The sequence below is a fragment of the Pleurodeles waltl genome, chromosome 9, assembly GCF_031143425.1.
Source record: "Pleurodeles waltl isolate 20211129_DDA chromosome 9, aPleWal1.hap1.20221129, whole genome shotgun sequence".
NCBI classification, from domain to species: Eukaryota; Metazoa; Chordata; class Amphibia; order Caudata; family Salamandridae; genus Pleurodeles; species Pleurodeles waltl.
The window spans coordinates 997,484,638-997,509,866 of NC_090448.1; positions in this window are offsets into that span (position 1 = coordinate 997,484,638).

The following is a 25,229-nucleotide window of genomic DNA, read 5'->3' on the forward strand; positions in this document are numbered from 1 at the left end:
GCTTTTTGCAACAGTCAGATGAGTGTTGTTGTGTGGCAGTCATTGTTATGTGTGTAGTTGTGGCTGTGTGAGTGTGCTTGTGTAATTGTCTTGGTTGTTGTGGTTGTCATTTGTGGGTGCAGTATTAATGGTGCGTGTATGTTGTGTTATGTCAGTGTGTGTTTTCGCCATGTGTGTGTTGTATGGTGTTGGAATGGCAATGGATAATAGTGTGTACGAGGTGTGCTGTCGGGAGTTGTGAAGGTGGACACATATGGCCAGTGTGTGTTATTTACCTCTATTCCATAGCCACTGCTGTTGGAAGATGTCCATTGGGTCCAATGACGGGCTCCCTCCATCAGCAATCCGCCTGGGCACCACCAGAAGGACAATGACATCTAAATATGCTCGGCAGGAGCCAGTCAACTAGGAAGGGCACTCTCGTCAGTCGCAGTCTATGGCTCAGCCACAATACATCTAAATACGGCAGGCGGAACACTGTCGACTTAACCATGTTCTCAGATCTGCCACCACAGCGGGTTGGTGGTAATTCTGTCAAGAGCTAAATCGGGCCCTAAATGTTTATTTTCTGAAGAATATACACAAATAATATAATGATCTGTTCACATATAAATTACTGCACATCCTAGGGGTTTGTAAACAAGATTTGTTATGTTAATGCATCAGAAAATATCATATATGATTTCAGAATGGCACTTAAAACTGCATTTAACCTATTGCATAGTTCTCAAAATTGTAGGAGGTAAGAGACCTAAACTATACAGTTATTAACATTTGGAATCAAGCAATGTGGCAAAGTGGAATCCAGATTTTGTTTAGCTGCTTACATTTTTTGTCAGAGTAGCTATTACACCACGTCTCTAGGAAAGCATGTAATGTTAATGTCTGAATAAGGATCGTGTGTGATAATGCCTAGAGAGATGGTACGTGATCACTGCAAATGGATGATGTGTGGAAAAGCCCACAGAGGTGGTAAGTAACTACATCCGCATCAAGGTCTCTACAAATAGGGTCCCAGATTTACCAAGATTTGGCGCAACATGACACAGCAATGTTATCAATATATGGCACACTTCTGCTCTCTCTCTGTGCAGGCGCACTATATGCTGCCCTGGGCCAATGCAGGCACACTTGCACCATGATGCAAGGATGCCTGCATTACAGGCAGGATTGTTTTTGTACATGAAGGCACTCATTGTACAAAAACAATCATCAGAGGCATTTTCCTACTTCTATTTGTGTTGTACAGGCCATCACATGTAGAAAAAGGAAATAACAATGAGAAGTCAACATATTTCTCCTCATTACCATTATGGTGGGTGGCGTACTGTTTTGATGCATTCCCGGGTTTACTAGTCTTAGTAAATGTGGCATAATCTATGGGTGGATGCATGGGGATACCCACACGCCATTCATAGAATGCCTTCCCAGCACAGAGATACACAAGGTAGTGACTTGTGCTGCCTTGATTCACTCAAGATTTACTAAGCCACGCAGAACTACACAAGGTGGCTTTGCGTGGCTTAGTAAATCTGACTTAAGGGTTTGCATTGCTTTGTATTGCCTTGCGTGATGCAATGGGGGAAGCAAGTCCTAAGAAAATCTGGTCTATGATGTCTACAGCTGTGACAAAAGTACCCAGTGAGGAAGAATGTGAAGATAAATGTATTCAAGTCCCCGCAAGTATAGTGCATGATTATAGGGGTGTTAAAGCACTCACAGAGATACTGTATGGAGGAAATCATGTCCACATTCCCACAGAGTGTGTGTGAGATCATTGGGAGGTTCAACACCCCACAGAGATGGTGTGTGAACATAATCAGATCCTCACTGAAATAGTGTGTAAAGACAGTGCTTGAACCCCTATATAGAGAGTATGAAGATAATGATGTTCAAGTCTAGAGATGGTGTGTGAAAATAATCCTGATCAAGGACCACTAAAATACTGCGCTATAATGTTCTAGTCCCCACACACTTAGACTGTGTGATAATAATGAAGTTCAAGGCCAAGCAGAGAGAGTATACGATAATAGGATTTATAACGTCTCCATGTAGATGGTGTGTGATTATAGAAATCTTATTGACCTTGTGCAGATGGTATGTGAAGGAAATTATGTTCAAATCCCCACAATAAAGTGTGTTAATATAGAGATGTTCAAGTCCCCATAGAGATAGTGTGTAAAGATAATCATGTTCAAGTTCCACAAAAATAGTGTGTAAAGATAGTGCATGAGTCCTCACACAGAATGTGAAGATAATGAGGTTCAAGTCCAAACTGAGATCGTGTAATGATAGGATGTATGAAGTCCCCACGGAGACAGTGTGTTAAGGGTATCATGTTCAAGTCCCCACTATGATAGTGTGCTATTATAGTGATGTTTGGGTCCCCACAAAGATAGTGTGTGCCTATGGCAATATTCAAGCCCCACAGAGATAGTGTGTAAAGATCATCATACTCCAGTCTCACTAAAATAATGTGTAAAGACGGTGCTTGAATCCCCATACAGAGGATGTGAGGATAATGATGTTCATGTCCAAACAGAGATTGTTTAATAATAAGATGGATAATGGTCCCACAAAGACAATGCCTTTACATAACATCTGCACAAGGGCTGTAGGATTCCTGTAATCTTACACCATTTACATGGAGACTTGATTATACCTATTATCATAGACCTTCTCTCTTTAGACTTTAACTTAATTATCTTCACATACTCTCCATGTGTGGACTTGAACATTATCTTTACATACTTTATCAGTGCACCTTGATAAGATTATTTTCACACACTAGCTCTGTGAGGGGGTCAAACATAATTATCTTCCCACACAATCTGTGTGGAGTCTTGAACATTGTCATTTCGCAATATTCCACTGGGGACTTGAACAAGATTATCTTTACACGCCTTCTTTCTTGGGACTTGAACATCCCCATTACCACACATTATCTCTGTGAACATTTGAACATCACTATAATCACACACTATCTCCGTGGGGACTTAAACATTACTATAATAAAACACTAATATTGAATGGGGGTTAACAATATTATCTTAACACAGTGTCTCTCTGAGAACTTAAACTATCCTATAATTACATAGAATCTCTTTTTGGCCTTTAATATTGTCTTCACACTCTGTGTGGGTATACAAGCATTGCTGTTGCACATTATTTCAGTGGGACTTGAACATGAATATCTTTAAGCACTATCTCTGTGGAATCTTGGGCTTTACTATAATAGAAACCTCTCTTTTTTTGGGGCTTGAACAACACTATAATTACAAGCTATCTTTGTGGGGACGTCGACATGATTACCTTCGGGTACTATCTCTGTAAGGGCTATAAGATTCCTGTTATCGCATTCTGTCTACATGGACACTTGAACATGCCAGTTATCAGATATTATCTCTGTATGGACTTGAACATCATTATCTTTACACCCTCCATGTGGAGAGTTGAACATTATCTTTACACACTCTTTTAGTAGTCCTTGGTCATGATTATCCCTACACACTATCTCTGTGAGGAGTTGAACATCATTAGCTTCACACACTGTCTTGTCTTTTCAAACTATTCCATTGGGGACTTGAAAAAATGTATCTTCACCCACCATCTTTTTGGGGGAGTTGAACATCCCAGTAATCACACATTATCTTCACATTCTCTATTTGGGTATTCAAGCACTGTCTTTACACACTGTTTTAGTGGGATTTGAATACAATTATCTTTACACACTCTCTCTGTAGGAAATGAACATCACCATAACATCACACTATTTTTGTGGGAACTTGAACATGATTACCTTCAAAAACCATCTCTACAAGGGCTATAAGATTCCTATAATCATACTCCATCTACATGAAGACTTGAACATGCCTAATATCAGATACTATATAATACAATTAGAGGCGCACCAACAACAATTTCTTTATTTTCTTCTTACAACAAAAAGCAGCCAACGCATTTTGTTCACCACAAGTGAACTTCCTCAGGGCAACGATGATTTGTAATAGTAAGGAACGTTGCAACATTGTAACACGTATAATATCGCCACTTTCAAAGCAACTCCAATCTAGATCGCCATGATAAGCTCCCTCGTAAGCCTTCCTTCCGGTCACTCAGTAATACGCCATAGCCTGTAAAATCCCATAATCACAACCCATCTACACAACTGCATAACAAAAATGGAGGACCCACCCTGCCCGAACATTGAGCCCCCGCCCTCCGTACTTACTCATGAGCTCTCAGGCTAGGCTCCTGTGCTGAGGGGGGGCCCTGGAGCTGGGGCCCCTGCTCTGGGGGCTGCAGGGGCCTTTGTTACACTACTGCATCTACATGAATACTTGAACATGCCTGAATGTGGATTACAACAGGACTGGTATGAGGATCTAGGGTAGGCCAGTGGACTGGACATATCTCCAGATACTGGTATGCTCTCTCCTCCTAATGTGGCTATGGAGGAGGGTGCTTCTTTTGCTATGGTGGTGCGTAGGACAGCTGAGGTCTTGGACCTAGATTTGCCTACAGTGCCAGTCAGGACGAATATCCTGACAGAAGTGCTTCAGCCGGGGGTGACATGATCAGAGCCGATGTTGCCCTTCAATGAGGCTCTTCCAGGCGTCCTTCTGGGTACGTGTTCCAAACCCAGCACAGGGGCTCCTGTGAATAGGACGGTCGGCCGCCACCATAGGCCTCTCCGAGCGACCCTAGTTTCCTGACACAACACCCCACTCCTGAGAGCTTGGTTGTCCAAGCCTCTACTTCCCGTGGTGCCTTCCCTTGCGCTCCCCCGGATAGGGAATCCAAGAGGCTGGATCAGCTTGGGAAGATGTTTTCTTCCGCCAGCCTGGCATTGAGGTCCGTAAACACCTCTTGCCTACTGGGCCATTATTCCCATACTTTATGGGATACGGTGGCACATGTGCTACCCCAGTTCCCGGAGGACGTTCTCACCCTGTCAAGGATGGGAGAGATGCAGCCAAGTTTAGGATCCAGTGTGGTTTGGACACGACCGACTCACTGGGCAGAGCGATTTCATCGTCAGTGGCCCTACGTCGCCACGCCTGGCTACGTTCTACTGGTTTCCCAGGGGATGTCCAGTCCAGCTTGATGGACATGCCCTTTGATGGCTCTCGCCTTTTTGGCGAAAAGGCAGACTCCGCGCTTGAGAGGTTCAAGGATCCTCGCACCATGGCCAGATCCTTGGGCCTTTTAGCGCCAGCACGACAGCAGTCTGTCTTTTGCCCCTTTCGAGGCTTTGGAAGGGGCGTGGTACCACGCCAACCACAGTTCAGCCACCGTCCTCAGGCTTCACAGCATTCCGGAAGAGGACGTGGTCGTGGTAGCATCAGACCCAGAGGGTCTGGCCAGAGGTCAGCCGCCACACAGCCCCCCTCCACTGCGCCCCAGCCCTCCTAGTATGGTTCTGCTGGATCACGTCTGTCCGGTTGGAGGGAGTATCGTTTTCATCTCCCTCACTGGCTTTCCATCACCACAGACAAGTGGGTCCTGCAGATCATACGGAAGGGCTACTCCCTTCCCTTCAAGTCTTTCCCTCCTTCTATCCCTCCGACATAGGAATGGCTGATGGAGGACCATCTAGCTTTGCTCCACGAGGAAGTTACGGCTCTCTTGGCCAAGGGAGCCATAGAAAGAGGCCCGATATCAGAAGTAGGCAGTGGTTGTTATTCCCGCTACTTTCTGATTCCCAAAAAAGAACAAAGGCCTTCGCCCTATCTTGGATTTAAGGGACGTCAATCTCTTCCTCAAGAAGGATAAATTTAAGATGCTCACTCTTGCTCAGGTTTTGTCTGCCCTAGACCAAGGAGACTGGATGGTAGCGTTGGATTTGCAGGATGTGTATTTCCACATTCCTAACCTGCCAGCCCACAGGCGTTACCTGCGGTTCAAGGTGGGCCACGAGCACTTTCAGTTTACTGTGCTTCCTTTCGGTTTCACCAGTGCCCCTCAGGTGTTCACAGCGGTGATGGCATCTCATCTGCGCAGGTCAGGGATTTCAGTTTTCCCCTACCTGGACGCTTGGCTGTTGAAGGCTTCTACGCCCCAGGCCCTCGTCACCCACCTACAGACGACGGCGGACCTCCTGCATTCGCTGGGGTTCACTAGAAATGTGCCGAAGTCACACCTGACTCCCTCTCAGAAGCTCACTTTCATCGGAGCTATTCTGGACACAGTGCAGTATCGGGCTTATCCTCCCGAACAGCGGGTCCAGGATATTCAGGAAATGATACCGATGTTTCGGCCTCTATCCTGGATTTCGGTGAGACAGACTCTGAGGCTGTTGGGACTCATGGTTTCCTGCATCCTATTGGTCAAACATGCCAGATGGCGCATGAGGGCTCTACAGTGGGACCTGAAGTTCCAATGGGCACAGCATCAGGGAAATCTTACTGACGTGGTTCAGATCTCTGAGGGGACTGCAAAAGATCTGCAGTGGTGGTTAGTGAACTGCGATTGGGTCAAAGGCAGATTCCTCTCCCTTCCCCAACTAGATCTAACGGTAGTGACAGATGTGTCACTTCTGGGATGGGGCGGCCATCTAGGGGAGGTGGAGATCAGAGGTCACTGGTCTCCGTCGGAATCCGGGCTCCATATCCACTTGCTGGAGCTTTTAATGCCGGCTAGCATTAAAAGCATTTCTTCCTGTTGTGAAAGGGAATGTGGTGCAGGTGTTCACGGACAACACTACCGCAATGTGGTACTGCAAGAAGCAGTGTGGTGTGGGGTTGTGGACCCTTTGTCAAGAGGCTTTACATCTCTGGACATGGCTGGAACAGCAGGCAATGACCCTGGTGGTTCAACACCTGGCAGGTTCTCTGAACGCCAGGGCAGACGAGCTCAGCTGAAAATGCTTAGAGGATCACGAACGGTGTCTCCATCCGGAGGTGGCGCAAGGACTCTTTCAGCAGTGGGGAGAGCCTTGGTTAGATCTGTTTGCCTCCGTAGAGAACGTGCAATGTCAGCAGTTTTGCACGTTGGAGTTTCCAAGGGGGCTATTCCTAGGCGACGCTTTTCGCTGCAAGTGGAGTTCAGGCCTCCTGTACACCTTTCCGCCTATCCCACTTCTGCCCAGAGTTCTCAAGAAAATCAAGAACGACCGGGCCCAAGTAATCCTAGTGGCTCCGGATTGGGCACGAGAGTTTGGTATCCAGAGCTTCTCAAATGAGCATCGGTCCTCCAATGAGGCTGCCTCTTCAGGAGGATCTTCTGTCACAGCAGCAGGGGAAGGTTCTCCACCCGAACCTGTCAACTCTGCACCTTCATGCGTGGAGATTGAACGGCGACAGTTGATGGTTTATGACCTCCCTCCCGAGGTCTGTGACATCATTCTGGCAGCCAGGCGTCCCTCTACGCCTGCCGTTGGAAACGTTTTGTTTCAAATTGTACAGAGAGATCTATTGATCCTCTTTCTTCTTCTCTGTCTAACATCCTTTTGTTTATATTGTCTCTCGCCCAGCAGGGTTCCTCCTTGGGGACTCTCAAGGGCTATCTTGCAGCCTTATCGGCTTTTCTTCAGTTGCCCGATCAACCATCTCTGTTTAAATCACATATAGTACAGAGGTTTTTGAAAGGGCTTGTGCATCTGTTCCCGCCTGTGCCTTTCGTTATGCCCCAGTGGGATCTTAATTTGGTTCTTACTTTCCTTATGTATGCTCCCTTCGAGCCCTTGCATAACTGTCCTCTCCGGCTGCTCACTATTAAAACAGCCTTTTTGGTGGCAATTACATCTGCCAGGAGAGTGGGTGAGCTGCAGGCTTTATCTTCAAAGCCACCTTATCTCATGATATATCCTGACAAGTTAGTGTTAAGAACTCGTGCCTCTTTCCTCCCCAAGGTGGTGACCCCTTACCATCTGGGTCAAAATATCACTCTGCCCACCTTCTTTGCTCCACCGCATCCCTCTAAGGAAGAGGAGCGTCTCCATCGGCTGGACCCAAAAAGAGCGTTATCGTTCTACCTTGACCGCACTAGAGAGTTCCGGGTGGACGACCAACTCTTTGTGGAGTATGTTGGTGCAAAGAAGGGTCGGGCGGTGCAGAAACGATCCATTTCACGCTGGATCGTTCTCTGTATAAAGATCTGCTACGCTTTGGCAAAGAAGCAGCTTCCCGAGGGCTTGAGAGCTCATTCTACTAGGGGGAAGGCTGCTACCACTGCGTTAGCACGTGGCGTACCGGTGGTGGACATCTACCAGGCTGCAACGTGGGCTTCTTCGCACGTTTGCAAAACACTACTGCCTGGATAGCCAGGTGAGAAGAGAGGGGCATTTTGCCCGGTCTGTTTTGCAGGACTTCCTAGTGTAAAAATCTCCTTCAGACCCACCGCCAAGGGTTATAGCTTGGGTATCTATTCTAAGGTAAGGAAGCTGCAGCTAGAAGTCTCTATCAGATGAACAAGTTACTTACCTTCGGTAACTAGGTATCTGGTAGAGACTCTAGCTGCAGATTCCTCACACCCACCCAAGCCTCCCCACTCTGCGGATTTTTTTTATACAGATATATATATATATTTATTATATATATATATATATATATATATACATATGTATATATATGATTTTGGCATTTTTGCCTTTCTTAAAGGCATGAAAGAATTTTTACTTCAAACAGTCAAAGAGGTAAAATCCATAACTGTTGGTTCTTCCATGACTCTGTGCTTCTGGCGTGGGAAGTTGCGGAAAAGAACCGATGTACGCACGCCGAGACGGCATCTATATAGACAACCGTGACGTCTTAGACGGCTCCAACGATGCTGACGACGCACGTGGAGCTGGTCGACGCACGTGGATCCGAACGACGCCGCCCGACTGCGCGCGCAGGGTACTGCTCAGAAAAAACTCTGGATTCGAAGCTGACGCCAAGGTAAGGAATCTGCAGCTAGATGGTCTCTACCAGATACCTCGTTACCGAAGGTTAGTAACTTGTTATTTTGTCTAAACTTAAACCAAAAGTCTAACCTTAGACCAAAAGTCTAACTTTACTATGTGTAATGTGACTTTACATTTAAACTTAGACTTTTGGTCTGACCTTAAACTTTTGGTCTAAGTTTACCTTTGTGAATCGGGCCCTGTTTTTGAAGTTGACATTACTACCTGTACACACTCTGGATGCAGGGACTTGAATGTTACCTTTGCACACTATTTCAGTAAGTTTTGATCACGATTATCTTCATATACTTTCTCTGTGAGGACTTGAACATCATTATCTTCACATACTAGCTGTGTGAAACTGTGAACATTGCCTTTTCACAGTATTTCACGGGGGGTTGAACAACATTTGATTCATGCACCATCTTTCTGGAGACTTGAATATCCCAACAAACTCACGTTTTCTCTGTGAGGACATAAACATCGCTATAATCATACACTATTCTTTGTGAGAACTTAAACAGCACTATAACAGCAAATCATCATAGTGTGGATTTTAACATGATTACCTTCATGTGCTATATCTGTGAGAACTTAAACTATCTTATGATTACACACAATCTCTGTGTGAGTTTGCACCGCATTATCTTCAGACTCTTGGGAAATTCAAGCACATTCTTTACACAATATTTCAGTGGCACTTGAACAAGCTTTCCTTTGCACACTATCTCTGTGGGGACTTGAACATCGCTATAATAAAACACTACCTTTCTTGGGACTTGAAAACACTATAATTACTCACTACATTTGTGAGAAACTGAACATGATGACCTTCATGTACAATCTCTGCAAGGCCTGTAAAATCCCATAGTAACACACTATGCGCCTGAAGACTAGAACATGCCGTTTGCCACATACTATCTTTATTTGAACTTTAACGTCATTCTCTTCACACACTCCGTGTGGGGACCTGAACATTAAATTTACACACTTTTTCAGTGGGCCTTGATCATGATTATATTCACACACTATCTGTGTGGAGACTGACTATTTCATTGGAGACTTGAACAAGATTATCTTAATACACTATCTTTCTGTGGACTTGGACATCTCAATCACCACTCAATATCTCAAAGTGGACACAAACATTGCTAAAATCACATACTATCTGTGTAAGGACCTAAGCATCACTATAGTAGCACACTATTAGAGTGGAGACTTGAGCGTGATAACCTTATCACACTGTCTCTGTAGGAACTTGATTCCATCCTATCATTACACAATCTCAGTTTGAACTCTAACATCATTATCTTCTCTTCCTTAGTGTGAGGATTCAAGTACTGTCTCTACACATTATGTCAGTGGAACTTGAAAACGATTATCTTTACACACTGTCGCCTTGGGGACGTGAACACTGCTATAACAACACACTGTCTTTGGAGGACTTGAACATGATTACCTTCACAAACCATCTCCAAAAGGAGCATATTATTCGTATAATAACACACCATCTACATGGAGGCTTGATCATGCCTATTATCACATTCTATCTTTGAACTCGAACTTCATTATCTTCAAGCACTATCTGTGTCGGGACTTCAACATTATCTTTATACATTATTTCAGTGGCTCAGGATCATGTTTATCTTCATTTACTATCTCTGCAGGGGGTAAACATCATTATCTTCACACATCTGTGTGGGGACTTCAACATTATCTTTACACATTATTTCATTGGGGGACCTGAGCAAAATTATCTTTACACACTATGCCTGTGCAAACCTGAACATCGCTATACTAAAAAACTCTGTGAGGACTTGACTATGATTACCTTAATGTACTATCTCTACACAGATTATAAAATTCACTTAATCACACATTAATTGTAGATTTTGAAAATGCAATAATCGCATAACATCTATGTTTCTACTTGAACGTCATTGTCTTCACACACTCCATGTGGGGTAGGACCATTTTCTTTACACTCTTTTTCAGGGGACCTGTATCATGATAATCTGCATACATTATCTCTAAGGAGACTTGAACGTTATCTTTACTCACTATTTCAGTGGATCTAGACCATAGACTTGTGCATCATTATCTTTACACACTATGGGCCTGATTCAGAAAGGTAAACTTAGACTTTTGGTCTAAGTATAGACCAAAAGTCTAACTTTATGACTTTTCGGAATTCACAAACGTAAGTTTCGAATAGTATCTTTACATGCACACTCGGGTTGGAGTCTCCATAGTCAGGGTGGAATCTCTTTACTAAGGGTGGAGATCTGCCCCTAGTGCAGAGATTCCACTCCGGGTGTGGAGAGTACAATCCAGGTGCGGAGATTACAATCCGGGTGCGGAGTGGAATCTCTGCACTCTGTCTCCATGAGGGATCCCCACCCATGGCATAGCTGGTGCATAGGGTACCGCTGTGTTTGTTCTTCTGAGAACTCTCCCCCAGTTGGTCAGGGCTGTTGCCAGCAATATTTCACACCTAGGACCCCGTGGTTTAGGCGCAAGCAGCCTGCCCACTAGTCTACTACTACTGGGTTCCAGCCCCCGTCTTCTGTCAGTTCCACAAGCCCCACCCCACTGAGCCATCGCGCAGGCCATTGCCACTGAGCTGCTAGAAAATAAAGCTCAAAGTCTGGGACTCCAAGCCTTCCAGGATCAGGAGGTAGGTGTAGAGTGGCCAGGGCCACTCACTGCTGTCTGCTATCTCACAAATAAAGTAATACAGCAGACTGGGAAGCATCACCATTTTAATGAGAGATATGTGCACTAAAATAGGCAAGCAAAGGGAGCGCCAGACGGCGACGTTGGACCACAATACTCGGATTGCTTTTCCCAAGTTGCGCTGTCTGAGATCCTGCAACTCATGATAGATCTGGATGCCCAGGTAGCGGAAGGTAAGTGGAGCCTAAGTCCCCTCCTCAGGGCAGGAAGGAGGCCGACCCATTTCATGAATAATCGGAAAGACAAAAGTCTTTCTTTTATTTAATCGAAGGCCAGAACAGGCACCAAATTCGTCCAGCAATTGGAAAACTTGGGGCAGCGTTGCCGGACCATTTTTAAGGAAAATAAAGAGGTAATCTGCATATAAGGAAATAATGTGAAATTGTCCACGTCGGCATATTGCCCATTTTCTGGCCTTATCCTAGAGTCTCGCCGCCAGTGGTTCTATGGTGATGGTGAACAGCAACGGTGATAAAAGACATTCCTGTCTGGTTCCTCTGTGTATATTATAGTTACAGGAGATCGCCCATCCTGTCTTGACACGCACAGTAGGGTTCGTTTAAAGTAATCTGACCCAATTGCCTGTACCCATCTTTGACATAGCCCCAAGTAAATCCCAGCTCACCTTATTGAAGGCTTTATCGAGATCCACTGACATAATCATTGCCGCCGGATCAGAAGGATGGAAATCATCGTAAAGCAGGGAGTACAGTCTACGGATGTTATTGCTGTGAGTTGGAATTAACCCATTCTGTTCCTCGTGTATGAGTTTATTCATATGGGGCAGTAATCTCACGGCAAGTGCCTTACTGAGGATTTTAAAATCCATGTTAAGCATGGACAAGGGCCGGAAGTCAGTAAACCTCAGATCAACTTACTTAGATTTGGGAAAGGGGATCACCAGAGCCTCCCTGGTCGTGGCTGGCAACATCATGTTCTCAGAGGCTTTGGTGTACATCTCCAGTCTTGGAGCCAGGATATCACAGCACAATTTATAGAACTCTGAGGACAAGCCATTAGTGCCCTGGGTCTTACCCGTTGCTAATGTTTTAATGGCTCTGTCCCACTGTTATTCGTGTACCCAATGTATCTCTATCTGCATCAGAGAGAACACTGAGGCAGTGCAGACAAGAAGTTCTCCCTCTTGTATGAGTCCACTCGGAAGGGGCCATACAACGATATATAATAAGGTGTGAACTCATCACTAATCTGTGTAGGTGCATAGATAGTGTCACCCTCCTGGGTCATTAGACGAGTAATCTGTGTCCCCCCAGCCTCGGGCGAACCATCCATGCCAGTAGCCTCAACGCCTTTCAATCTTCTGCATGCACTTTGGCTATACATGTCTTGTAGTCATAACATCTAAAACGTTCTAACGCTGTCCGATATCCAGTAATGTTGCCTGTGTTTCTGGAGTGTCATCCAGGTCATTGTCATGTGGATTTAAGTCGTCCTCCAAATGCGAAATATCCTGTTCAAGGTCTTGTCTGATACCCACCGTCTCCCCAAGTCAATGTCCCCACACTACCACTTTTAGGGCCTCCCATTCAGCGCCTCTGCTGGATGCCGACCCTCGGTTCAACGTCAAGTATTCCGTCAACCTGTGGAGCAGAACGCTGCAGGGTGCAAGCGCCAAGTGGGATGGGTTGGCGAGTCTCCATCGTGGTCAGATGGATCAACAGCGGGCTATGATTAGATATAGTCCGGCCTAAGTATTCTGAGTGTGTAACCATACCACTAAGGGAGGCTGAACAAAGGATCCTGTCTTTTCTGGTGTACATGTTGTAGAGGTGTGAGTAATACGAGTAGTCCCTACCAAGAGGGTTCTGAAGGCGCCAGATATCTACTGATTCCCAATGGGAGATCCAGGCCGACATACCCGCTGCCACTCTAATAGTTGCTGCTCCTCAGAGTGGTGGGGTTGAACGGTTTAGATTGGGATCTAACACTCCATTAAGGTCCCCTCCAAGTAGAAATGGAACATTAGTAAAGCGTGCTAGCCGAGCTGATAATGAGAGTAGGAACTGGAGCGCGTCCTGGTTCGGGGCATAAACACTACCCAGGACTAGCGGTCTACCATAAAGTCACGTCTCTACTAAAACAAAACGGCCCTCCTTATCTGCGTCAAAGGTAGTGGCCTCAAAGGGTACTCCCGCTTTTACCCATATTGCTGACACCCTTTCATATGTTGAGTATGTAGTTGCAAACAATTGCCCTCGCCAACGCCTTCGTGACTATCTGTTTCCACTGGGGTGAGGTGTGATTCCTGCAATGTGGCAATATGTATCCCCGTACGCTTCATATATGAAGGTATCTTGTGGCGCTCTCCTATCCAACCCATACCCTGGTCATTCCAAGACATTATTTTAGAAGAAAGGTGAGTCGCAGCCATACTATCGAAGAGAATTATTAGGGAACATGTACTTCTCCTCTTCACATATCCAACTCCCTATCCCAGGAGCAGACAAGCAACTGCTGACCACCCAAAACATAATAACCTTTATATAAACATGTATCATCATCCAACTGGACTATCTGGTGGTTGATCTGGGGGCCGGCACCAGGAGCATAAGAGCGATCTGTTTGAGCCCCTGCCTGCCCGCATTGCAAGTTTATGAACCCATCAGGGCTGAAGATGGGTATGGATTCAGACGATGTCATCTGACGTCTGAGGTGTCATGTGGGGGAGCTCCTCCATCACACTGACCACTGAGTCTATATCGGAGGAGTCCACCTGTCCAAAGTATCAAGCCCCGACCCTCGGCCTTCAGCCGAACTTCTCACCTCCATCAAGGAGGCCACCGCCTGGAGTGCCGCCCTTTTTCTGTGGTGAGCCTGCTGGTTTGTGGGCTTTGTCCCCTATTGGCCGCCTGTGTTATCTTGTGGGTGTCTTCTCTTGCCACGTCTTCGAGGTTGTTTGCATTCCACGTGTTAGGCGCCCATTGTGCCTGCGCGATATGAGTTGAGCCAGGTCCATGCCTCATTAGGTTCCTGAAAAAAGTGGTTAGTGCCATCTAAGATGATCCTGAGCTTAGAGGGGGAACAGCAGAGAGTACAGGAGCCCCTCCTCTCGTAGGGCCTGTTTCACTCCCAGGAAGGTGGCTCGCCGAAATTGGACCGCCATCGCGAAGTCCGGAAATAAGGTGGCGCACCCACCTTCTACCTGGAATGTGCATGCTTCGCGGGCTTTCTGCAACATCAGATCTTGGTCCCGGTAATGCAGGAGTTTTGCCACTATTGGTCGTGGTGGCCTCCCTGGCTTCTGTCTGCAAGTACAAAGAACTCCAATGCAAAGAACGATGTGAGGGGCCTCTCGCCCATGAGCATGCACATCCAGGTCTCCAGCTAGGCCACTGCGTCAGGTCCTTCCACGCCCTCCGGTATTCCAACTATTTGCACATTATTGCGCTGACTGTAGCCCTCTGCATCCTCAGCATGGCGCTCTGGTTTCTGAACCTGTTCAGAGAAGTGGGTAACGCGGACCTGAAGGGCCCGGTGCGCGGGCTGCAGCTCCTCTAGGGTCAGTAGCTTTCACCCTATCAGCCAGTTTGTGATGGTCTGTTCGTAAGTGGCTTAGTTCAGCGGAGACCTTTCCAAGCTCCTGGCTCAGGGTCAGTTTGGTATCTTCAATCCCCCCTAGGATCCTGTTCAGGGTACAGGGTATTCTACATAGTGGTAGGTGTCAAGTTCTCCCCATCATCATAGTTAGTCAGCTGGCGGGCGGGCACCTGAGCCTTCTGGGGTGCCCCCTGTGATTTAGGTCTGGGTTCCCCATAGCCAGCATAGATCCGGAAGCAGCCGGAACCCGCAGCAATCCACCCCACGTCCAACGTCCAATGGCGTGGATTGACCCCTCAGCGCAGGGCTCTATTAACCACCCGTCCCGCAGGCCTTTTCACGTGACAAGAGTGCCCCCCACTGAGGCACAGCAGAAGAGGGTCAAACCTGCATCTCCGCTGCCTCTCATACACATGTTGTTGCAATGTCCCATCTCATGTTCCAGGAGGTCCCCTCAGGCACCTAGTGATGTTCCATCCCCTCTATTGCACCAACCGTTGCCTCAGGTCCTCCAATTAAGCACCAGCTATGAGGCCGTGTGTCATCGGTAGAGCCAGAAGGCAAGAGAGCTCTCGGTTACGCCATTTGCACAAAGGCGATTTCACATTGCAGCCGGTTCAACAGAGTCCCCACCCCCTGTCACTGCTCGCGCTGACCAATCGTCCAAGCAGGGGGAGATATAGGGGCTACTCCACTGGGGGTCTCCAATCTATGCAGTTCCAGGGTGGCACTCCCAGCTCATGCCAGTGGGGCATAGGGCACACACCACCAGTCACTTCTCTTCATGGGTTCCTTCACCAAGGCGTCTCCTCCCAGGGGACCAGGCAAAGTCCATCATGCTGGTAGCCTCCCACGGCGTCCCAGCGACCCGCTCACCTCAACGCCGTGGGTCCGGGTCCCAGGCTCCCTTGCTTCTCGCGTTCAGCCGGGGAGTGGGGGAGGGCAAACCTAATAGCACTTTAGGGAGGAGGGGGCCTGGCTGCACGGGTGGATATATCGGGGTTATTGGCGGGCCGGCTAAGAGCTCCAGCACAAGTCAGCCACCATCTTGGTTCGGCATGCTCCGCCCCCCTCCACCGCCCCCAACTAATGTCATCACTTATGTTATTTAATGCATCATAAGCACTGCAATATGAGAGGTCTTAAGAAGTGCATGGCAGGGCACAAGTCATAATTAGCTCAGTAATTATAATTGGTGAATGTCAGTGTTTTTTTAAGTTGTTATCCTATTTCAACACCTACTATAATGTCACTTTATTCTTTGTTTTTTGTGTTAAGTTCTAGAGTTTTTTTTAATGTGAGTTACGATCGTTTTACCATATCTAACTATAACATCACTTCACAGATTTCTGGGTTTTGTTTGATCATTTTCAGCCAACTTCCCCTGCGCATGGGGGCTGTTCGTCGCAGGGAATTGACCAGATGGGACCAGTCGGCTGTGTGAAGCAGAGGTTCGGCCGCAGACCACCATCCCTCTTCTCACAAAACCCACATATGTTTTTGGGGCTATCATGGTACTCCTGTGGTACCTGCTGCTCAAGGTTCATCCCATAGTACTGTATTACTGTGCCAGTTCCAGGGGTGGGGGAGGGGAGTTTGAACACCTGCTCCTGGGCCAGGGATATGGACATCCGCTGGGGACTGGTATCTTTTGGGAGGTGGGGGGGGGGGGCGGCTGCGGTGGATCCCATGGGAGTACTATGGCACCTCATAGGAGAGTCCCACGGTACTAGTGCAGTAGCCACAGAATGAAAAAAATAGATTGTGGCCCTTGAGGGGGGTGGGGGGGGTAGGTTGTCTGAGTCTCCCCTACACAGAAGTTACAGTTACTTGCAATAACTCTAACTGCTGAATTTCTATGGCTTTGTACAAATACATTCGGAACCTAATTATAACATCCCTCTAACCTTTGTTTTTTTTAGAGTGTGTGTGTGTATATATATATATATATATATATATGTATATATATATATATATATATATATATATATATATATATATATATATATATATATATATATATATATGCACTGAGAAAACAAAGGTTAAAGTAACATTATAGGTGAAATGTTCAATAACAATGTAGCTCTAAAAACCATAGACATTCAGTCGCACCCTAAAGTAACTTTAACTCATGCCCCCGCCATGCACAGATTTTGCATTGATAATTTAATTACATATGTTGCAGTGATATTATCAATGATGTTAAAGATGTCGTGAGAGATGTAATTTGTGGGGTAATTGGAAGAGCAAAGCGAGGGCTCGAGTTATATTTACCTTAGGGCATGAATTATTGTTACTTTAGATAACTAGAACTGGTGAATTTCTTTGGTTTTTACAGTTGAAAAAGTTGCGTTGTTACTGAACATTTCACTTAGCTATAATATTACTTTAACTTTAGTTTTATTCAGTGAATTGTTAGGGTTTATTAGAGTACAGTAATATTTTATTACCATACATAAAGTCAACCCCCTATGGCCAGACCCAGCGGGGAAATGACCCCGCAGCCATTCAACACCCCCATTCGCACAGCCTTTGGCTGTGCGCAGCAGGAGGTTGGCAACAGGACCTGGCCCCCCAGCAGGCAGTCAACCTTACACTGTGCACAGCCTTTCATTTTCACAGTGGGGGGGTTAGCTGCAGAGCCTAGCAGCCAGGCCCTGCTTCCAGCAGGCAAACAACCCCACACTACACAGAGCCTTTGTATGTGCGCAGCGGGGGGCTGTCCACGGGGCTTGGCATGGTGCCAGGCCCTGTGGCCAAACTCCCAGCAGGCTGCCAACCGCACACTGTATACCGTCTTTGGCATAGGCAGCCTAGGATTGGACATCGAGCCCCAGGGACCCAAACCCAAAGGTATAAAAATATTTATTAAGGGGACAGGAGTGATGCAGTCACCCCCCCCCGACCTTTAATTGGGCCCAGGGACCCCTGCCCTTGGTGCCATTTCCAATAAAAAGGGATGGGGGGCCATGAGGGAGACCTCTTGAGAAAGTTATAGGTTGGATCAGAAAGACCTAATATGGATGTCTTTCCTTTCTTAGAAACTCGTTCTCATCACTGCCCAGAACAAATTAGAAGAGAATTCAGAATCAAGATTCAGAATTCCAACAGGCTATTACACTCATAGGACTTCTGTTTTTTTTTTTTATGGCCTTCCATCAAGCCGGTGTGGAGGGTGTGTTTTCTCTTACTTCAACCAGGGACATAGAACAACCTCCCCCACCAACTTTCCTCAAAACTGACTTTCAACAGTTTAAAAACAAATTAATATCTGGTTATATTCCACATCCTAATGTTGGATGTATCACCTACTAATACTTTAGCCTAGTGGCAGTATGCCTCTTCTTGGACAATACATGTGCATTATAAGCTCACTTAACATAATACTTAGGGACATATTTATACTCCATCTGCACCGAATGTGCGTCAAAAATTTTGACGCACATTCGGCGCAAACCTTGCCCTATATTTCAACATTGATGCCCGCGGACGTCAAAATCCTGCCGTGTGCGTCATTTTCTGGATGTGGGAAACCGCCGTGCGTTAATCATATGCAAGGTAGGCGTTCCCGTCCAAAAAATGACTTAAACGCCTGTGGGTCGTATTTATGCTACCGGGCAAAAATCCCACACGGCAGGGAGGTGGAGTCGGAAAATGAACAGCCCGATTTGCGAATAAAATTAACGCCTGGGTCAGGGCAGGCGTTAAAATGGGGCAAACACACCTGTATTTAATCAGAACACACAGAGACAACAGCAGAGCAGCAAAAGGGAGACATGGAGGTGCTTCTCATCCAGCGTGCACGCAGACGCAGAACACAGCAACAACAACAACAGCAGCAGCTACCACAACACCAGCAGGGACCCCAAAGGCAACGCAGAAGGCAGGAGAGGATATTCCACACCAGAACAACCCTTCATGGCCTCAGGGATCATGACATCATCCAGAGGTACAGGTTGAACTGGCAAGCCATTCAGCAGCTGCTGCGCAACATTGAGCTACAGTTGGCACCCAGCTTGCTGACACCCGCACCATCCTAACAGAAACCAAGCTGCTAGCTGTACTACACTTGTTGGCAGGTGGCTCCTTTCAAACCACTGGGGCCCCGGTTGCTGGGATATCACAGCCATCATTCTCCGCCTTCCTGCCCAAGGTACTGGATGCCATCATCAGACTCACACCCCGCCACATCTGCTTCCCAAACACACAGCAGAAGCAGCAGGAGACAAAACAGGGGTTTACCTCATTAATGGATTCCCAAACGTCCTTGGTGCCATTGACTGCACACATGTACGCCTTGTGCCACCTGCTGCAACTGAACACCTATACCGCAACAGGAAGCATATACATTCCATCAATGTGCAGGCCATTGTGGATCACCAAGGATTGATCACCAATATCGTGCCAAAGTGTCCTGGGAGTGTCCATGACTCATTCATCTTCCGTCACTGTACCATCAATCAACACTTCCAGGATGGACGATATGGCAATGGACTACTTGTTGGTAAGTACAGAAACCTACTTATATACACACTGCACAGCAACCCTCTAGGACAAACAACACATACACCACGACAGCAAAATGTGAACAGGAACACACTGAGGTTGTGACACCGCTAGGCATGTTTGATAGGTCTGCAGTGAACCTGTCACACATCTGATAATAGTGTACAGTCTAAAGTCAAGACGTCAATGATCACAACGTATGGAGAGGTTTGGCTAATTGTCGCCTTGCAAAATGTAAGCGTCTCACTGATGTTTAAATTAATCCATTGCATAAAGTATGAGATGTCCAGGGTACATAGATGCTAACGTGTTACCACCACTGTCAAATTGAATTTGTGTATGGAACTATCATCTCACCCCCAGTGAAGACACAGGAACACCTGTATCACAAGTCACAATGCTAGGGAGTGCACACTGTATTGCAAATCCCTAAACATACTGCTGACAACCGGTCAGCAGACAAACACTTGTTCAGCCAAGGAAACAACCCAATGCAGATGGTACATCCTAGAAGCCTAGGAATCAACACAATAACACAAAAGAGTCACAGACAACACAAGACAACTACTGCCATGCAAGGTGATATTAATGGGGCAAGCTACATCAACATGATCCCAATAATTTTCTCTTTCAGCTGATCAGGGGTATGGGATCCAGCCATGGATTATGACACCATTTGGCAACTCAAGCACTGCAGCAGAGCGTGCCTACAATGAGGCACATAGGAGGACACTCACCATAGTCGAGAGGACCTTTGGCATCCTCAAGTCGAGATTCAGGTGCCTTGACATCACTGGTGGCAGCCTCTTATATTCCCCAGAAATGGTCTGTAAGATCATTCTAACATGTGCCATCCTGCACAACATTTGCATACGAAGGAACATTCCCCTCTTAGAACCAGAGCCACAAATGCCTGAAGAGGAGGAAGAGGAGGATGCTGGCCTGCAACAAGAGGGGGAACAACAAAACACAGCTGCTGGATTGCATAGGCGCCAACATATTGTGAACAATTTCTTTTGAAACAACTCACCATCACCACTGTATCAACACATGTAAATAAACACCGATGATAATCACCATATAATGGTCTGGGTAATCATTTTTGCTCACCTTTATCTCTAACTATCAGAATAAGAGGATATCCTCATGGAGCATTGCTGACATACCGATCAGGACACAGAAATTTCCAAAGCAATTGTGATGCGTATTATACAACAGTCACATTCACACACACTGTAAATGACATATATCCTGTACATTTCACCTTTGAAGGGCAATAGCAGAGGACCACACCTATTTCACACATACATGTTGGCAACATGGTTCATCGCAGCATATGGCACCCAACTAAGACACCATCAATCAATAAGGGAAAAAAAAAGCCTCATACATGAGGCAGTGGATGTGCCATTGCATTGGTAACAGGAATGTATGACCAGACCCTTGACAGCAGTAAGTCGTACAGCACCTATCTTTGCAAGGACTATCTGTGGTTAGAGTTCCATATAAGCAGAACATAGACAGCACAAGTGCCACACCTATGACAAGCATGGCGCACATGACATTCCATGTACATGTCAGCCCATGTCCTAACTCCTGACTCCTGACACACCCATGCTCCTGGTCTCACCCCACCTGTCTTAAAAGGTCCCTGGAATGGTAATATGTGTACCCAGATATTCCCTCCTCTACACTCACACAGATTAACAATAGTAATCCAGTGTGCTTCACCCTTTCGTATGGTATGCCATTGTCCTAGTACATCTGTCTGCATGGACGTCAGGTTAAATAATGCACTGGCTCGTAGTCTCTAAGCCCTGTTCTCGCCTGTAGTTTGCTTCCCATGTGAAAGATACTGTTGGCCATTTGAACTCAAATCTCACCTACAGGACTTGTGAGAAACTGATGCAGCACACACCTGTGAGCACCTCCATGCAGACCACCCATTTGAACATGCACTGCCCTTGCAGTTGCTTGGAACAGCATAGAAGCTGCCATTTTGTCGCTACACTGTTATGCATTGCTAGAAAAATAAGATATGTAACACAGCCCTTGGGTTTATGTGTCACCTTCCAAAACCCAGGACAAACACAGTTTTCCATGTCAACTGTCTTGTTCTTCCTCCGATCAGTCTTAGTCAGACCACTGAGTATGTACCTTGTGAAATTGCTGGATCCTGATTGACCCTGCATCCTGTCAGCCTGACTGGCACCTGTCTGTGCGTTACCCTAAAGGTTCCTTGTGACTACATATGTATCATACTTGCTTTCCCAACCCTCACATTCCTCCGGGGGTATTTTGTCAGGTGGTTCATCAGTGCATACTCAAATAAGTTACTTAGCATAATCTGCTTATTTATCATACCATAATTTGGAACTTGTCTCCAAATACCCAAATCATGGCCTATCGCTTGTCTGGGTCTCATGTATGCATGAGCGACAAAGTGTGACAGTGTACCATGGCCGTATGCATGGATTGGGTATGGTACCTCCAGCAGAACCAGCAACGTCAGATAATGTGCATGAAAAGTCCACACATGTCAGGACCCTGACAGTTCACACGCGGAATCACATTGCTCACAACATATTGATGGGCTGTGCGTGCTGAATAGCTGCAAGATTAATCAACACAGAGGCTATGATGTTCCCAGATGCAGTGGGAACTTTACAGGCCAATCTGTGTATAAATGTTGTAATGACACCTGCCGGAACATGACTCCTGAGATAAGATCTCACTCAGCACACCAAGGTTGCCCTGTTGACAGTCTCATAACATGTCTGCAGTGACAGGGTGGGACCATCCCCATGTAGGTTCTTATGTCCTCATTGGCTTTACTTCCATTGATCTCCGAAGGATACTCAGTCGATACAGGAATAGCCGCCACTGACTCATGATGTGACCTGGACGTAACTGTGACAACATAGACCCATAAAAATATACAGGATCAACATTGGACCACACACATGAACCAGACACCTCTGTGCAATTGATCACTGGATGTATGTGGCCACGTGCTGCTTCGTCTGCTGGTCCACCACTGCCACAGGAGAGTTGTGGTTCATTCATATGACCACAACTGTGGCGTGATATTAAATTTGTGGTTCACCTTTGGCTTTCCGTTTCAATAACATGGTACCCACTTAGTCTGTACATGTGCCTGACTCACGGTGGGTTCACCAACAAGTGCCCAAGAAGCATTATCCAAATTTCCAGGACATGTGATGGGCAAGTTTTGGACCATTGACATGAACAAGCGTCTGCCATCTATCCAGTGCATGCTTTGTCATTTGTGGTATTTACTTTACCCAAAAACTAGGAAGTGCACACAACAGATATTGCTACATGTATGACTAACACATGTCCTATCTCATTTCCACACTGACTTGCATCTGAGGGTTGGACACATTGACTTCACATTCATACAAGCATATTTGCAATGATGCATCTTGTGATGCACACACAGTGGGTCAACAACTACATTAGTAGCCAATGCACACACATTGAGCCATAGGCAATGAGGTATTGTACTTATGTGCGTCACCTTGGTATCCTTTCCTGACGCCAAACATGCCCAATTTGTGCAATACACATATGTTGTCCACACGTTTGGCCATCTAGTGCGTCAGTCAAGAGTGAAAATCCTGTAAATGAAGTAGCGGATCATGGTCCGCAGTAGTATGATGTCTCACATGTGCCCATACACCGTCATGACCAAAGTGGGTGCAATCAGCCTATCTCATTTTTGGCACACATGTAATATAACATTAAAATGGTAAAATTACCCAAACCCAGTTAATGACCTGAAATTTTGACGCATACGTGTCAAAAAATTATGCACAAGCGTAAAAAAATGACGCTTATGCCCAAAAAACGACGCACAATGCCCTGAAAAAAACATTGCCTCTTCCTCACTATACCCCAGAAAATTGGTTAAGTGTAAAACCATGATGCGGGCTCATTTCTACTCCTGTGCGTCGAAAAAAAATACGCCCAGACTGTATGCGTCAATTTTTTTTGACGCATAGCGATAAAAACGGCCGCCATTTTAGGCAGGAAGTGATGTAATAGGATATCCTGTTTACAGATTATGTACAGTGGGTGTACTTTCACTTTCACTTTGCAGTCTGTGATACTTCCTGACTGTGTGGCTGAGTTGTGAGTTTGGCTGGTCAAATTGTGCTTTTGTCTCCTGTGTGGTCTATTTATTGTCTTTTTGTGAATAAAAAATTGTTGTTGTATCCTGTCTGAGTGTTTTTTGTGTACAATTGTGTTGTATAGTATTGTCTTTGTTTGTTGGGAGTCTGTTGTGAGTAGTGTTTGTTTGGGTCTAGTTGGGCTGTGTTAGTTGTTTAGTTTAAGTTTTTCCTATTCTACTTTCCCCCTCTTCTCCTTTGTTCCCCTTTATCCCCTATTTATCTTTTGCTGCTAAGATGTTGGGTAGGCCTCGTCTTGGCAAGATGGGTGAGGAGGAGCTGGGTGGTTTTATATGGCTGGTGTGCCATTTCCTACCCCTTTATGATTGAGGCAGGTGGGCGGGTGATACAGGGGTATCACTCTGAGACGCAGAGGCTCCGGTGGGCAAAGGCCTTGCATCACCTGCAATGCATTTATTGGACACCAAGGAATGACCACCAGCTGAAGCACGGCTGGGCTGACCTTATCTCCAGGGAGAAAGATCTGCTGGACCACCTAGGGATTGTGATGGGTGGCCCTGTGGTGAGTACAAATCATGTCAATGTGCACGATTAAATGCTCTGTAGTGACATCAGTTGATTTGTACAATATCTGCCGGCAATGTTGTTGAGTGTGTGGAATGCTTCGGAAACATACAGGGTCATATATCTACTTTGTTAAGGACCCCAATTGATAGCTGTTAGGAAGCAAGAGCTCTGCAAACTTACTTAATACTTTTGCATTATCTAAGCTAGTGCCGCCTTTCTGTCAAACAGCAACACAAATCAGGACACAATTATGTTTAGATATAGGTCACATTTGCCTGTGAGGTATAGAAATTTCCAATTCATTACCAACATTTGTTGACGCAACAGCTAGACTGACTTTTGAAACACTACATGAGGCTGAAAATGAGTGCAGGCTTCACGTCAATTGATGATAGCAATGTGGCCCAAACATATGTCTCGTGTGTGTCTGGTGAGTGTGTAAGGAAACTGATCACGGAAATTCCAAAAATCTTAGGGATTATTGTGCCCCTCCTTCATTTCAGATACATGTCAGATCTGGATTTGGACACATAGGGAACAAGTTCTAGCTGCGCTCAGCTAACATCTTAGACTGGTATCTGGAGTTTGTTGTTCCACCTCTCTTTTATGAATGGCTGGCCAAAGGTATGCACATAGGTTCATATCTCTATGGTTGGTGCAACTCATCATAGCTGGGCCACATCAAATGAAGAAACTGTAACAACATGAGGGCTAACAATAGTCCCTGCCCCTCTGGACATTGTACCTGTGTGTCATAAATTTGTCATGGTCACAATGGCTGTTTGACTGTCAATGCAGTCCTCACGGAAAGTGGCTTTGGA